This window comes from Choloepus didactylus, chromosome 13 (genome assembly GCF_015220235.1).
Source record: "Choloepus didactylus isolate mChoDid1 chromosome 13, mChoDid1.pri, whole genome shotgun sequence".
NCBI classification, from domain to species: Eukaryota; Metazoa; Chordata; class Mammalia; order Pilosa; family Megalonychidae; genus Choloepus; species Choloepus didactylus.
In genome coordinates, this window is record NC_051319.1 from 52,134,686 (window position 1) to 52,152,911 (window position 18,226).

Consider the following 18,226-nt stretch of genomic DNA (forward strand, 5'->3'; position numbering starts at 1 on the left):
CCATAAACTTTCATTTCTTTTGAAGTGAAAAGTGAAAAGCAGTTGTAATAGCTGGATCAGAAGATATACAAATGGCAAATAAGCATGTGAAAAATGCTTAACATAATTAGTCATTAGGGACTGCAAATTAAACCACATGAGAAATCACAACACACCTTTTAGAATGACTAAAATTTAAAAGGCTGACCATATCAAGAGTGTTGGTGAAGATGTGGAGCAGGAACTCTCTGACATTGCTGGTGGGAATGTAAAATGATGCAACCACTTTGGATCACAGTTTGGCAGTTTCTTAAAAAGTTAAACGTATGCCTTACACAGGATTTTGGAGGAAAGCTTTCTCTGCCAATCCAGAGAAATAAATAAGATACTATTCCAATCACTTTTTTTTTTTTCAGGAAAATCATAGTTTTCAACATGTGCATAACAATTCAGTATTTAAAGCCTTGTATCAAAATCTTTGATGCCCTGTTAAGGATTTTTTTTTTAATATTTTCTTTGGTCAAAGTGACATTTTGTCATATTAAGCCTATGTAGATGAAACAAAAGACAAATTCTGAATAGATACAATTCTGTTGAAACATTTAGACCATCTGTGAAGGGCTGCAGGAACTCAGATCTAAGAAAGGAAGAGATTTCACTTGATATAAAACAGACCCACCCCCACCCCTTGCTGAAACAGGAACTTCAAAATGCCAGACCCGGAATTCTTTGTAAAGCCCTGTATTCTCTTTAGGAAATATATTTAAACAGTTCATGTCTTCTATCATCTTTTAATAATTGCATATTCTCCAAATTTCAGAAAGTTAATGGTAATTTGAAAAAAGAAGAAAACACCTTGAAAACATTGACAGTAAATATGTAAATAATTTGATTACTCAGATACTTTCAGGTAGTACATCAAAATCACCAAGTGCACTTCTTAAAATCCAGCTTGCTGGCCCTACCCACAGAGTTTCTGGTTTGGTGTGTCTGAGATGGGCCTGAGAATTTGTGTGTCTAACAAGTTCCCCAGGTGATACTGATGCTACTGGTTGAAAACCACTCTGAAAACCACTGCTCTGGGTATAATCTTTCCACACAATAAAAATATTGCCCCTGATTACTTAAGAATAATTTAAAAAAAAAAAAAAAAAAGGCAAAGAGTTCCCATTCTTCTCCAGTAGGCTCTCTGTTATTCTACCTCAACCATGCCAGGGAATTAACGCATGTCAGGGAAAAGTGTATGGGATACAAATAGGTTGCGTCAGGAAGAGTCATTGTTAAAGAAGGGAAATAATACTGCTTTGGTCTCATCACACTACTGCCTAGTCTATTTAGACACCTTACTCATTTTTATTTCTGTAGAGTATATGCCCAGGCACATCCAGGTTTCAAGACCATCCTGCCTTCTGACTCACTTCATATAAATGTCATTAACCAGCCATCTTCCAAGTACTGAGGCCTTAGATCCCATTTATTGAAATGCCTCAAGGGTGTTACCCACATTTGAAGGGAAATCATCTCCCAAGACTGCCCGCAATCTAAGCTATTTCTTCATCCTTTGTGATCTCCAAACAAATGTTTTTGGGAGTTTACTGAGAATTCTTCTTTTTCACAGTTACTAATCCTGTTGCTGAATGTATTGATATGGTTTGTTTTTTAAGATAAAAGATTTTTTAACTTTGACTTTGAAACATCCTGGTCTCCTCTTCTCTGTTCAAAAATGCAAACTAGCAAAAAATGGAGGTGTATGGCAAGTTGATTAGTTCCTTTAGGGACATTCTTTAAGTTTTTTAAAACAACAGTTAACATCTTTTGCCTATTGGATTGATAGATATTCTGAAGATTGGCAAGGGGGGGGCGAAATGATCAGTTTGGTACATTGTTAGTGGAACTGTAAATCAATTCAGGCTTTCTGGAGGGCAATCTGTCGTAAGTACAATTCAAATATGAGTACACTTTGTCCCAGAAATTCAACTTCTAGGAATTTTTGTTATGAAATAATATACACATGTTTGTTAAAAACATATTTATTATGGCATGCTTATAATATTAAAACTTTTTAAACAATCTAAATATTCCAAAATAGGAGACTTGTTAAATTAGTTATAGTATATGTGTGTAATAGAACGCCTGGCAGTATTAGGAAAGATGAAACAGATATATATGCACTGACATGGAAAGTTATCCAAAGTAAGCAGTGAGGTTAAAAAAAAAAAAAATCAGCTGTTAAAATAGTGCAAATAGGAAGGTCTTTTTGTTTGTTTTTAAAAGAAAATTTGACATTTTTACAATGAGCATAGATTCTTTTAAAATAAAAATAGATTTTTTTATTGAATGAAAGAATGCTGTCAAATTATTGGTTAATGAAATTGACCTTCATTTAAAATACACTCGTTTTCTAGGTTCTAATCTAGGTTTGAAAGTGTTGACTATTTTATCTGGTTAATATGCTCTGGTTTGAACCCTTAATAAAGCATATCAACTTAATTTTATTAACATCAGCTTGGTGATATGGGTATTTGCTGGCCTATAGAAATTTGAGGATGAGGATAAGGAAATTCATTTTTAGTTACCCTGCAGTTATTTTTATTTTAAGTCAAACTAGTTATGCGACAAGAAGTCCCACCATCTCTTGGAGCCTCAGCACTCTCATGTATTAAGTAAGAGACCTGGTATTTGTACAGTGGTGCCTCTAGATCTTCGTGCTCATCATGCTGCTCTCCCATCCCTTTCTTCTGGTAACAACGCATTGCTTTTCCTGCAAAGGGTTCCCCAGGGAAGGAAGAGCCCAGGGTAATATCTGGCAAAAAACATCTGGAGTAGACGACCTCTGAACTCATATCTAGCCTTCTGATTCTGACTTTAATAGGTTGCCAAGAAAAACCGAGAACAGTCATTTCCTCTGGGAAGGGGACAGGGTGGTTGTTGGACAGAACTAGAAATGGATACAACATTTTATTGTATTCCCTTTTTGTACATTTAGAATTTTGTATTCTGGTATTCTGTACCTGGGTTGTGTAGTTATATAAATAAATATTTGACATAATTTTTTAAAAGACAAGGTATCATTTATGTTTTCATCTTTTTAAATAGATGCATAGAATAAGGACTATCAGATATATATATATATATGAAAACATCAACAGTGAATATTTCTGTAGTAGAACCTGTGAGTCAATTTTATTTTCTTATGTATGGTTCTATTTATTTTTATAAGTTTTCTTTAATCAATACTAGTTGTGTGGCAAAATAAACCTTTTTAATTCGAGCATTAATCTAAAAAAAAATAAAATAAAACAAAGAACATAAGGAAGCCCTAATGAGCACATCAAAACAAAAGGGAAAAAATTCTCTGCTAGCCACCTTGTCACCTGACACAGCACAGGTACTCAATGGATGGCCTGTGAATCACTGACTTTTGGCCCCTGAATCTTCATGCCCTGTGTCATTGTGAACTGTTTTCTCAGCTTAAAATCCTCTTTTTCCTAAAACCCTCTTCTCAAAACCTCCACCTGCCGCCCCTTTTTCCTCTCTGTGGGTCCCACTTTCTGCTCAGGTATCCACTTTGCTCACTCACCTCCAGGAAGCTCTCCTGACCTCCAGGTCTGGATTAGGTTCCAGCCCATGTGTAATCATCTGCACAGTTGCCACCCCCATATTAGACTATAGTTCCATGAAAGCAGGGCCATGTCTGGCTTGTCCACTATTGTATCCCAAGCATCTGGCACAGAGCTTGACAAGCAATAGACTCACCATTAATATGTGCTGAATGAATGAATAAGATGACTAGTACAAGCTTCACCCCTGGTATGCTACATGCAAATTCCTTTGATCATCCTCATCTGGACTCTAGCTTGAGTCCATTTCCAGCAAACTCTTATTTGCTAGCTATCCAATCTTAACCAAAAGCAACTTTTGTCAACCTGGTAATGAAGAGTTGGAGTAAGCATACAACTCCTTACTATATATTGAAATACTCACTTTACCTCTGAGATTTCTCACTGTCCGATGTATTACTATTTCTGCAACTGGCATGTGGTTCTCAGAAATTTTGTGAGATATTCTCATATTCGCTGTAAAAATTAACTCAAAGGAGCAATAAGGGCAGTAGTAAACACTTCAGACCTTATTTGTACAAACTTACAGACCAGAGTTCCTACTCAAGTCATATTGAATAAAGGCCTAATGCTATTAAAGATAGCACTTGGACTGATGTCCAAGATAAGACTGATAAATAATCTGTTCCCTTAGAAGTCTTAGTCGAGTTGCAACAGTACATAGGATCCTGACAGAGGTGAGTATGATCATGGGACTCCTGCCCTTTAGTCTTACTATTTTTTTCTTGCATAATTCTCTACCATTTATAATATAACCCCACTCCAAACTCTAGGAAAGTGTGAAATTAATTTAAAATTTGTTGTATATATACATCCTTAATAGTAGATAATCTGTATTTTTAGTCCGGGTTGTAGATAGGAAGGAATACTTGAGAGGAAGGAATATATCCAGTAATAACCAAATCACTATGTATCATTGAATCTAGTATGCCATAAATTAGCTTAGTAATCATCATTTTATTTACCACTAAGAAAGAAAGAAAATAATTGACAATTAATTGAAGACTCAATCAATTATTGGACATATCCCAATTTCAGAAATGTTAAAATATGAAAAGATGTCATCTGGAGAATTGATAAAATATGGTGTTACTTAGGATCATGTTTAAATTACTTTTTTCTGCTTAATGTATTTAATGTTACTAATGTCTACATATTTATACAATGTTCATTGCTAAATATAAAAATGAAGGATAGAGGCGCAAATATTTTCAGGTAGTAGAGGTATATAAGAAAGAGTGCATGTATATAGAAACATTTGCAAATCAAGTGACGTTAGAATGTTCTTGAAAACCCAATACAAATGGACTTTTAAAAGAGTCTATTGCCTGCTTTCCCGGGGCTTCACCTGAGCGACGCCCGGCTACTGGACGGGCGATTTGCTCTAAGAACCTCCGGGACCGAAGCGATGAAGACCGGAAGCTGAGTTTTTACCATTTCCTCTGCATGACAAAGAAAGACTTGAAAAATAACGAATATGAAACGTGACTCATGGGTTCCCAGTAAATACCGGTTTCTATTTAGCAACCATTTTACTCCTGACTCTCTTGACCTCAGATGGGTTATTCGATATTTGACACAAACTGCAATTCCAACAATAATTTCTTGGCCTGAAGACAATCAGACTCTTCAAAAAAAAAAAAAAGTCTCAGAAGAAAAAATTGGAGGGTGAGAAAGAAGAATCATTTACATCAAACGAGCCTATGGAAAACACTGTTAACAAGAAACTATGGAAAGGGAAGACATGGACACTGAAGACTCCTTGTATAAGGATATAGACTCTGAAACAGAAGTTTTACAAATTGAACATTCTTATTGCAGACAAGACATAAATAAGGGGCATCTATGGCAAAAAGTTTTAAGCTACGTTCAAAGATAACACTTCTTGAGCTACCAGAGCAGCAAACCCTAGAAGATTGAAGTTTTGGAAGCTCTTATAAGGCGGCTAAAACAGGAAAATTTGCTATCTGAAAATGTCAAGATTATAGAAAACCATTTCACAACATATGAAGTTACTATGATATAAAGGTTTGAAGCTACAACTAAGCTTTTTGCAGCCAAACTAAAACTATGTGTAAAGTGAATTTTTTCTGTATAAATTTCTCATTTTAATGAAGCTATGAAAGTGCTCTAATGTTGTGAACTACATTCTGTTCTTGTAATTCTCATTTTTAAGAAAAGCAAGAGAATTGCCAAGCTCTAAAGAAGAGTTTTATTCCTTGATAATTTTCCAAAATAAAGTTAAAATATAGTGAGTAATATGATTAAGTTAAAATGAGAGAACACTGTGATGTGGCAAAAAGAGCCCATAATAAGAGCCAGACTCAGGAATCAGGCCTAGTTCTACCATTGACATTAGACAAGTTACTTATCAAGCTTGAGCCTTGGTCCTTAATCTGTAATTAAGGGCATTTAGTAGATCTCTGATGCAGTCCATTTCTTTATAGTTCTTTCCCTTTCTATGAGGATATCTTTTAACAGAACAGGTTTTCTATAAGATAATCTATACTTACATATTACTAGAAGTTGGCTAGAATTCAATATTAGTAACTAGTGGAAACCCTCAATATTTATTGAATTCTGGTTCTGACCTTTTGGCTACTTATACATCTCTACTATAAAGGAAAACAATCCTTTTATAATTTTATTCAGTTGAATTAAAATAAGAAACTACTCATTAACCCAGTTCTTAGGAGCGATAACTTAAACTTTAAAGGATATATATTTCAATACCTTATATGTGATTTTCCATCTTATTACATAGTCATTTAAGCTTTTTAACTTTCTGTGCTCATAAGGTTATATTTATAAACCAAAAAGATGAAAATGAGGTTAATAATATATATGTATATTTTAGAAATCATAGTTTGTATCTTTTTCTTAATAAGGTAGATTTTTAAAGTTTGTGCTTGTGTCAATTTTAAATTCCAGAATGATGCAATAGTACCTAATACTATACGTTCCCACTTCTGCTTATCTTAATGAAATTTATAAGCAAGAAATTACAGATACGTGATGAAGACCTTAGGGAGACAAGTAGGAAAGAGAAATGATGGTGATATAAATAAAAATACTGCTTAGGTCCACAAGAATTTAAGAAAATTGAATGTAAATGCAAAGACTTAGTGGTAGTAAAACAAATGTGAAAAATAGGTGATATATTCTCTAAAAACTGGCAGTCATTATAATTAAACAGGACAGTCCTATGGTTGTCCTAGTGTTTATAAGTTCCTGTTGGTCTGAGTCTTAGTTTTCTCCTCCATAAAATAAAAGATACTATTACCTATCTTGTAGAATGGAGTCAGATAATATGTTTTTGGTTCTGGAAAATAGGAGGTGCTCAATAAATATTAGTCATCTCTGAACAGCAGATAGAATACTAACTGTTTTGCAAATGCATGATGATTATTTTTGACCAGATTTCACTTATTTTCTTCAGGCTAATAAAATTGCTATTATATGTATGTGTGTCATCTCATTATAACAAGTTGCTTAGAGGTGTCCTTTATTGGGTGACTATGGGGAAAAAATATTAAAATTTTTGCATAAATTATGTGCAGATAATTGGTAGACTATTTTAAATAGTCCTATTTTGCATTTTGCTAATACTAGTAATTAATTTAAATAATAAGATGAAAATAAGAACCTTTATTAAAGCAATGGTATGTAGTTTGAATTCAGTTTTTAGTGGTACACATCATAGTAATTTTCTGTTTGTTTAAAATTATAGTTTACCCAGGAGTAATTTAAATCATGAATATAGTTGTACATCTTTAAACTTAATAAATTTAAGTATTTAAAAAATAATAATAATAAAGTACGAGGGTTTATTGCTGTACTGACTGAAAGATCACAACATCCTCTAGGCACTGCCTCAGATACCCTGCATCCTTTCACCCCTGCCACCGCCGTGTATTGGCCTTGAGCTAAGGCTGGCTTACCTTGAGGCAATGAGACTCGGGAGCCGTTCCAGGCCTCATATCTGCTCGCCACACCACACAGCACAAGGGGAAACTCCTGTACTATCTTTCTTGATCAGAGGCACAAGGTTTACTCTGATGGGGCATCTTGGGTCACAAGCAGTTCCGTGGAGTCACTAGGAACATAGATCCCAGAGTCAGATTGCATAAGTGCAGAATTTGCCCCCGCTCACCATGTACCACCACTTACCAAAGTGGCACAGAGAGGAAACTATAATAGACCTCTCTCATGGGGGTGTTATGAGAATTCAATGGATTAGTGCAGTGCTTAGAAGAGTGTCTGGTATTTAGTAAATGCTATGAAAGTGTTAGTGATGATGGTGATGATGGTGATGATGATATCCATCCCTGAAGCAGTCGCTGTGGCCAGAGGGAGACTGTGCTGAATGACTTAGCCTAGATCACAATGCACCCCAGAGCAAACAGGCAGAATTGGATTACCTGGAACCTTTTGGATCCCCAAATAGAAATAAGAGGCCATTAGGAAAGCACTTGAGGCTGGGGAAGCAGGAAGTGGCAATCAACAAATGTCCACCACACAAATCATGATTTAAGTGCATAGGGTTGTTCTAAAAATCATATTCTAAAAATCATATTCTAAAATAAAGACTTTGTGCTCAATGTAAATAATTATCATTTGCCTTGTATCCTTCACAAATATGTTTTCATATATCAACTTTCCATGTTCTGAGAGTTACACATTTTGCGAACCCTGCTCAGACTCCCTTTTTACCCACATATTTCCATTATTTTTAATTATTAAATTTTACACACACACATGCACAGTTGATATTTCTATTTTAATTTTTAATATTTATTAATATAAAATATTACATATTTTATTTATTATTATATTGTAATACTGTCATGCAACATACTAATAGCTTTTATTTTTAAAAATTAATAAAATATCTCTTCATTTTAATTAATTTTAATCAGACAATTAATTTACATAATCAAAATTATTACTAATTTATAAATATTTTATATCCACTTATATATTTAACATTGATATATTCAATACATATAAATGCATTTATTATATTTCAATATATAATATAGATTTTGTTCTTATTTACTCAGGTTTATATCCACTTGATTATATATTGAATTCTCAAGGGTGTTGAAAAAAACCTGGAATAAAATTTAATTTCCAAAAAAGCTCAGATTGCCATTTGCTTTGCTTAATCTTACTTACATTTGTCCCTTCTCTTACATTTTAAACAATCCTTGATGGGACCTTAGATTTTATAGATTATAACTCTATGGTTATGAAATAATTTTATATTCTCAAAATATTTCTAAATAATTAAGATCATTATTCTTTTATGTTTGGGTTATTATTCCATTTTTAGAAAAGAAAAAAGGGTTACAGCAATTATTTGTACTTTCTGTCAGAAACATAAATTCTAAATGAGAAAAACTCTGGCATTCCAAGTCACTAATCATTTAATAATAATCCTCTTAAACTACACACTGTTCCATAAAACACAAATATTACAATGAAACAAAATAATTATATTCACTTGTAAACATAAGCATTTTTAAATACATGGACTTTGACCAAAACCCAGCAGGCCAACAAACTTCAGTTATGACAAAGCAACTTAATATTCAGCTTTTCTCTTTTCTTTTTCTCATTTTATTACTTGTTGTATTTCAGTTTAAGTTTTCAAAAGCAAAGAGTAATTTTTCTTCTCCTTTAGGTGAGAAAGCCCAATGGAATAAAGTTCTATGTATATGTCAAGTCAGAACATTGCTTCACATACATTAAGAATGAAAACATATTTACGTCACAGCTTACAAGGAGGTCAACTCTATATTATCTGTAATTACAGTCAAAGAGCAAAGTTATTACAAAACTAATTTATCTTTAACTTTGAAATAAATTACATGATTTTTGTGACCAATAATACTTGCATTCCCTCACCATTTTTCCATTGGCTGTTAGTGGCTCTGTAGTCCAGGGGGTGACCATGGGGGGTTATTAAATAATTATTAATATTATTAGTTTATTTAATTTATTAAATTATTAATATTGTTAATAAATCTAATTTATTAAAATCTGTGGTTTCTGTGGAAAAACAAATGTAAGAAAACTTCAGGTCTTCTGAGGAAGTGCCATTCCATTTGTTTCAGTAGAAAATTCTGGCTCTGCTGCTATAATGATTTCATTCATTCGTGGCCCAGTGCCCACCTTTAAGGGGCCTGGTGCCCCGCGGCCACCACCATTGTGTCACTCGATACACTCAGCTGAGACTTTTTGCCTTACTTATCCATAAGCAGAGGGAGTCTAGGACCATTACTTACTCTTTTTAATGTCCTGTTCTGAGCACAGGACCTAAGGCAAAGATTTGAGGAAGGAGAGGGAGGGACAAGGGAGATAGGAAGGGAGGACAGCGGGGGTGGGGTGAGGGCTGGGGGAATGGAGGGAGGAAAGAAGTCGATTTTCACTATAGTGCATCCTAGATTTTGGCTTTCACAGACCAGTAATTTATTTTTGTAATTGGGGTGATAGGCCTGGGGTTGCCAGCTATTTATTTTACCAATTAAAATATTTTATAAGAGCAAACTACAAACTACTCTCACCATCATTTCATAAAATGACATTTTACCATCAAAATGGTCTGAAGAATATAACCCAAGAAATAAAGGACAATTGTTTACTTGAGAAAAACAGTTTTATGAAAACCTCACAGTTTTGTCCTTATTTGCTTGTTTTACTGAAGAACAGTGAAAACTTTACCACCAACCATCTTTGAACCAATATTTAGAACCACTGCACAAAAGAGCAATAAGTTTTTGTGGAAAATGTGTTCACTTAATCTTCCATGCACTAACACCTAATTTCCCCCAAACAGAAACATTATGAGATGTAAGGACCAACATTTGCCAAACAAATCGTCTCATAAAGGAATGCATCGTGGTAGTATAATAAATGATGTCTTTGCAAGCTTTGAAATCTTGTGCCTGCCTTTCTTTCCAGGTAGTTGTTAATGGGTTTGTATTACTTTTACATCCACAGGAATTCCCAACTAAAATGTATTTTTAAAATATACTTTATTTTAAACCAATTTATCCCCCAACAGATGCAGACATGAACAATTATTAAAGAAATTTTAAACCAAGAGAACTATCAAATAGTAAAAATAATAATAACATTGCTAAAAATGAAGAAGAAAACTCCAGTGTCTCAAACCACTAGAGTAATTACACAGGTCTTCCTCAATCCTTCTTGGATCAAACTTGTGAAGAAAAACAGGGAAAGTTGTTTGGAAGGCGTTTTGGATGCTACACTGGGTACTTGAACTAGGAGGAGAGAAGGAATTTCCTCCGCTGCAGAAATCACCGGACCACCTCTGATAGCAGTTCCTCTTGTTCCGTCCTGGCCCCTCCCTTGGCCACTCTGGGCTTAGGAGACCGGAGGAGCACAAAGAGCACGGGTAAAGTGAGGATACTCCGGAGAGATTTGTTGTTACTCAGAAGTAATCATAACGAGCTGTCTTATATCTACAGCCCTGCTATATGACTAACCGCACTTGAACTTCTAAAGCCCCGTGACAACGAGAGGAAGAGTATTATCATCCTCCTTGTGAGGTTGAGGGGAGGGGATGTGACTTCCCAGCAGGTGGTAAAGTGGTGGAACAGGTCCCACACCCAGGTTTTTTAAACTCTTTGTTGGGTGGGAGGAGTCTCCACAACTAGGGCATGCTATAATCACCCACAAACTCATGGATCTGATCAAAGAGGACACTTTCTCCTTTCTTAATTAAGGTGAGATGAAACTAAGATCCTCTCTCCTCCTCATCTGACTTAAAGCTCTTATGGGGCCATTTGAGGCTGGATAATCAACACCCATCCTACTTTTCCGTTTTTTGGGATTTCAGATGTTGCAAGCTGCTTTGGGTGGAAATTTGAGGGGAAGGATTAAAAGCACAAGCAGGAGGGCCTTACTGATAATTTCGGGCTCTTCCCAGACTGTGTGAATGACAGCGGTCCCTGCTGGCGGGGCTGGCACTCCCTGACTGACGGAACCTGCCAGCACACTTCAGCATATGGTGTCAGGGTCAATATTTACCTTCGTTTAATGTGTGCAACACTTCATCTACTTATTTTTCTCCAGGCAATTGGGCTTCAGGAAGCAAAATCCTTTGTTCTTCACGTGGGTTACTGAATATCAGAGCCGAGGACAACAGCTTTCAGACAAGAGCATCCAACCCTTAGTATGCAGTGTTTGCACATGGTCGCTACTTTTATGAAAGGAACAGGGAATACATACACACATGTATACACAGACACATTAAATTTGGGAATATATTATACATAATGTGTCATATATAAGATAGATTTGGGAATACATTGTTATTAATATATTATTTGGAGACATTATATATATACTACTTTTAAATTTGGGTATATATCATGTCAATGTGAATTTTTTTGTGGGGGTTGCTTTGAGTAGCTTTTGTGAACAGAAATGCTTATTCAGCAGCTGTTAAAAAAATTACTTACTGAAGTTAAAATGAAAACTTCAGGTCTTTTGAACTTGTAGTTCAACTTACAAATCTTATTATTCTGTTCATAAACTAACAAATTTTAACAATCACTTTTTTTAACAATTGCTTTTAAAGAAACTTTGATTAATATATTATATTAACATACAAACTTGGTTAACAAAATGCTTTTAAACATTTTAAACTGCATTGACACATTTTATTTCCTTCTTAAATATTTCAATTTTGATTCAGAATCAAAATAAAGCCTTCTTGAGAAGTTCTTAAGAATCTTCCTAAGCTTTTTTGAACTTTAATTACTTTTATACATAGAAGTTGAACAAATTTTGAAATTATTTTAAAACTCCTAATCCTGGTTTTACACTTAGAAAGATATCCTTATATTTTTCAACTTACAATCACAAGCTTAATTAATTATAAATTTATCTTTGAAATAAGGCCACACTTCTACTCTAATAAACCCAATTCCCAGTACCAAATATACACAGGTCCTTTAACAAAAATATTGATTCCTCCAGTTTATTTCTATACTTAACTCTAAATCTTCCCGAAATTAAAAGATGCCCCAAAACTTAAGGAAACAATGTCATTCCAAATAATTTTGGGGTTACTGTCTCAGCATGCTGACATTTCCTCAATATCACAGTTGATCGGGACATGAGGTCAGGAGTTAAGAGAGATGCTGCACCATTTCCTCCCAGCCCCTTTCTCATAGTCACTCTGCCACGGACTTCAAATGACTGGGTTTGAGTCTGAAAGTTTATGAACTTTCAACAATGGAGGTGACAAAATCTCTTCTCCCCTGTCTGTGTGCCCCACCTTGGGCAGTAGTTCCTAAACCAGAAACCTTCTTCAGTTTATTAACATACCCTAGCAATCACTACTTTCTTTCTATTTCACCTACAACCTCCTAAATCTCTCAGGCTTCCATCACTTTTCCTGCCTTCGGTTGCTCAGTAGCTCCCTCACCAGTCTCCCCTGTTCCAGGTGCTCTCACCCACAGCCTCCACTACTGCATCACCACAATCGGTTACCACTGCCATCCACTCACTCCTCCAGCTTACCAGGCCAGAAGCCAGATGCTTTACCTCATTATCCCATGTGATTTTTGCCAGAGCCCTGCTTGTACAAATTATCAGCTGCTTTTTTTTTCCAGCTGAGCTCTAGCACACTACCATCTCTCCTTTTTTTTAAATCTTGTAACTTAAATACTGTGATATAAAGTTTACTAATTTTATTTTATAAATACTCCCCTCTCCCCTCACCCCTTTTCCCCAGTAACCTCTAATCTGCTTTCTGTATCAGCGAATTTGCTATTTCTAGTCATCTCTTATAAGTGATATCATACAATTTTTGACCTTATGTATATTGCTTGTTTCACTGAGCATGTTTTCAAGGTTCTGCCGTGCTGTAGCAAGTCTCATAACTTCATTTTTTCTTATGGCCAAATAATATTCCATCGTGTGTATGTACTACATTTTGTTTATCCGTTCATTGGTGGATATTTGGGTTGTTTCCAGCTTTTGGCTATTGTGAATAATGCTGCTATAAACATTGGTGTAAAGTATCTGTTTGTGAACCTGCTTTCACTCTCTTTAGGTATATTCCTAGAAGTAGGATTGCCTGGTCAAATGGTAATTCTCTAACCACCATATTGCCTTCACAGTGGCCAGACCATTTTACATTCCCACCAACAATGCATTACAGTTCTGATTTTTCTCCGTCCTCTCCAACACTTGTTATTTTCCATTTTTTTAAAATAATAACCATCCTTATGGGTGTGAAGTGGTATCTCATTGTGGTTTCAATTTACATTTCCCTAATGGCTGATGAGGTTGAGCATTTTTTCATGTGTTTATTGGTCATTTGTATATATTCTTTGGAAAAATGTCTATTCAAGTCCTTTGGTCATTTTTTAATTGGGTTGCTTGTCTTTTTGTGGTTGAGTTGTAGATGTTATTTTTATATTCTGGATATTAAACCCTTATACAATATATGGTTTGAAACTATTTTCTCCCATTCTATAGGTTGTTTTTTCACTTTCTTGATAATTTTCTTCAATGAACAAAAGTTTTTAATTTTGATGAAATCAAATTTAACTATTGTTTCTTTTGTTACTCATGCTTTTGATGTCATATCTAAGAATCCATTGTTGAATCCAAAGTTAAGAAGATTCATTCCCCCTATGTTATCTTCTAAGTATTTTATAGTCTTAGCTCTTCTACTTAGTTAATCCATTTGAGTTGATTTTTGTACATTGTCTGAGGTAGGGGTCTAACTTCATTCTTCTGCGTGTGGATATCCAGTTTTCCAACACCCTATTTTGAAGAGACCTTTTTCCCCCATTGCATGTACCTAGCACCCTTGTCAAAAATCAGTTGGCCATAGATACGTAGGTCTATTTCTGGACTTTCAATTTTGTTCCACTGTTCTATTTGTCTATCTTTGTGCCAAAACCACACGTTTTGATTACTGTTGCTTTGTAGTACAATTCGAAACCAGGAAGTGTGAGTCTTCCAACCCTGTTCTTCTTCAAGATTATTTTGACTATTTGGGGCCCCTTGCAGTTCCATATAAATTTGAGGATTGGTTTTTCCTTTTCTGCTGGAAAAGGCTGCTAGAATTTTAATAGGGATTACAATTGGGTAATACTGACATATTAATGATGTTAAATCTTCCAAACTTCTGCTCGCTTCAGAACTGGGGCTAAGGATCTGCACTGGCAGCACAGGCCAGCTCCACACTGAGTCAGTGAGGGGTGGGGAGGGGCAAGATCCTACCACTTCTAAGTAGCCTTTTTCTTGATTTGGCACTTGACCTGTTACTGCAGTCCTTTAACTGTTTTCTGGAGCTTTAAGGAAGATGTTTCTTCCAATTCTTGCTGGTTGTTCAAAGCTTCTATGGAGGGATGGAGCCTTGAAGTATCTCTATCTTTTTTAGGGAAGGACCCCTTGTTCATGTATTTTTTTCCTGATTTCCTGTCCATGTTTTCCTTTAGTTCATGGATCTTATTTATGAGAGTTACCTTAAGATCTTTGATTAGTAATTCCAGAGATTGCCCTTCCTCTGGAACACTTTAAATCAAATTCTTATTTTCATGTGACTGGGCCAGCTATACTTTCCTGTTTATTTGTAGGTTCTGTAATTATTTGTTGGGAACTGGACATTATGAATATTACATTGTGATCACCCTGGGAAACCAGTTCTCCCACTCTTCAGTCCATCAGACTAAGAACAAGAAGGGGAAAAAAAAGGAATAAAAAAGAGAGGGAGAAGAAGAAAAGAAGATAAAATATACTAGCAAACATAGAAAATGTCCACCATAAAATGTAGGGGGGAAAAGCAAGAAAAAAAAAAAAAAAATGAAATGCCCTGTTTTTCCAAGTCTCTTGTTCTGTGCCATTAGGAAGCCAGGAGCTGCTGCTTTCAAGGCCAAAACTTAGGCCAGCATCCCTGCTTGTCCCTTAGGGATGCACCAGACCCAAAAAACATAAAACAGAGAAAAGAAAAATCAACCAACAAGAAAGACAGACGGAGGGAGAGAGGGAGGGAGGGAAAGAGGAAAAGAGGTGCACAGGCTCTTTGTGCCATGTAGACGCTGGTGTAAGCCCAGAAGACTCTGCTACTGAGAGAAACCCAGGCTGTTGTCTGTGCTGAGCCCTCAGGGATCTGCCAGACTGAACAACACAAGAAAGAGAAAACAGGAAACCCAACCAATGAGTCCTGGTAGATGCTGGAGCAAGGCCAGAAGCCGCTACTGTAGATAGGACTGAAACCCCGGCTAGAGTCTCGACTTTGCCCTCAGGGATCTGCCAGACCGGGAAACAGCTACACACTGAAGGGAAAAAACAAACAAACAAAACACACTGGCTCTGTGTCCAGGTGAATACTGGTGGGCGGCTGGAAGCACTGCTGCCCAGAAGGAGGAAACTGAGGCCAGCTTCCCCACTGGCCCCTATGGATCCTCCAGGGTGATCTCATCCCTCACTCAACTTGAAAGGAAGAGGTTTTCCTCTGCCATCCCTGGGTCAGCTGGCTGCTCCTGGAATCCAGCCACAGCTGCTGCTGCAGGTCTCGTTAATGGAGGCCACTTTTGATTCGTGCTTTCACGTACAGAAGCTGAGCTCTCGGCAGCCTCTCACTTCCTCTAGCACTCCTGCAGTTGTTCTAGATGTCCAGTCTGGTTCGTGGTTACCACCTAGTTCATTCCAGTCTCGTTTTCCAGCTCTATCATTTTTCTAGTGGAGGGAATGATTTGTAAAATTTTCTACTCTGCCATTTTGCACCTGCACTCTCCCTCTAGTTTCATTTAAGGTGAGTAAACTGAGGTTCAAAAGGGTCAAGTGACTTTTCCAAGATCACACAGCTAGTACTTAGATAAACCAGGATTTAAACCCAAATACTCAACAGTTTCCAGAACAAATCTTTTCTCCCTTCTCCACCTATATTACTGCTACATACTGCTACTTATTTTCCAAAACTGTATTCATCTATCTCTTTCTTGAGGAGACTTCCCCATCCTGACCTCTTGGCTTTCCATAGCACTTTATACAGTGCTTTATCATAGAGCTTAGCCCATTACTATAAACGATTCACTTATGCTTCTTTACTTTTCCAACATTGAGGGAAGTGACTGCCACACTAGTGGGGATTAGAGAGTAGGATTAGTAGAGGAGAGGAAACAAAGGATACAAGCAAGCAGCTCCTCATTGTGGTACAAGTACAGGTTTGGGAGATGAAAAGACTCCATCACTTACTAGCCAAGTGACTTTGGTCAAGTAAGTTAACCTCTCTGATCTTGTTATCTCAATTATCAAATGAGAAAAATAATCACTCTTGCTTAATTACTCTTGCTGCGTTGTTGTAAGAATTAGAACTAAAATATCCAAAGCACTCTGCACACTGCTTGACACATGAAAAAAGAAAAAAAAATCATGCAATTTAGGATCTCACAGCTTTACTGAGCAATTCAATAAATCAGGCAGCGTCCCATTCAGAAAGTGAAAGGGAGCACCACCAAGCGGGTGAAAAGGGGAACTCATACAGGGGGAATGCAGAAGCAAGTGAGGAAATGTTCTGATTGGCTGACATTAGTTTCCTTATTACTTAGGGGGTCTTACAAAGTGGAAAGCAGATATACATTGATTAATGTGGTATGCCTGTCCATTCTGAGACGCTGTCTCCAGGTGTTGCTTATCTGCAGTTCTGTAGGGTGTGTTCTATTTTCTTGGAAATCCCCTGCCTTATATCCTCATACTATTGTAGAAAACATTATGTGCTCAATTGAAACAGATGCAGGTTGGCTACTAAAACTACACGTAACTGTGCTCATCGTTCTTTAAGTAAGAAATGGAAAGTCAAGGCATAGACGCAAACCCTGCAATGCAGTTCACACAGTTTTCTTTTGCAGGGGGATGACTTCAGCCTCCAGCCTTTAAGTAATTGTCTCGGGCGATCCCTGATCCCTTTTCTGTGGAAGGCACCAAAAGGAAGGCACCTTGCTCACTGTTTTGCTCTTCATCTGTAGAGCCTGCTGAGTTTGACTTTTGTGTGTGTGCTCTTAAAAGATTGGAAATAGAAAAAATAAATCTTTACCAAAAGCCAAAGCCAAAAGCCAGGGGAAAAAAAAAAAAAAAAGAGGTCAATTGTCTTTGTCTCCTGGAAAGGGACCTTCTCCGGGCAACACCCAATGCAGGCAACCTTTTCATTTTACTTATACTACCATTATGATATTATTATGATTATTGATCACCAAAGAATTTGTCATTTCTGAGTACCTGATATAAACTGAGCATATAAAAGCAGAGTGCCTGGCAGGCAAGATCCTTGCCTTTCTAGAGACCAGCAATAAATTTGTGATTTCAGAAACTGCTTCCCACCTCTAGACACAGCTTTCCTTTCAACCCAATCAAGGAATCCTGAGGTCTCCACCTATCCATTGTTTACTCTAATAGAAATCAGCAGACATTTACTAACTCTGGCCATGCACCAAATTCAGAGCCTTGTAGAGGATATAGTACTGAGGAAGACAGGCCTCTGCCCTCCAGGACCTCGGTTTTAGTTCTTGCAGGGAAAAGAGCCCTCGCATAACCAAAATAAAAACAGCGCAGATGCTGATGTGGGCCATCGCTGT

At 36.5% G+C, this 18,226-nt stretch overlaps 1 pseudogene; it reads left to right on the plus strand.

The window, feature by feature from the left end:
• The first annotated feature begins 4,697 nt into the window (after positions 1–4,697).
• On the plus strand, positions 4,698–5,740 carry LOC119507695 (annotated as a pseudogene).
• The last annotated feature ends 12,486 nt before the right edge of the window (positions 5,741–18,226 follow it).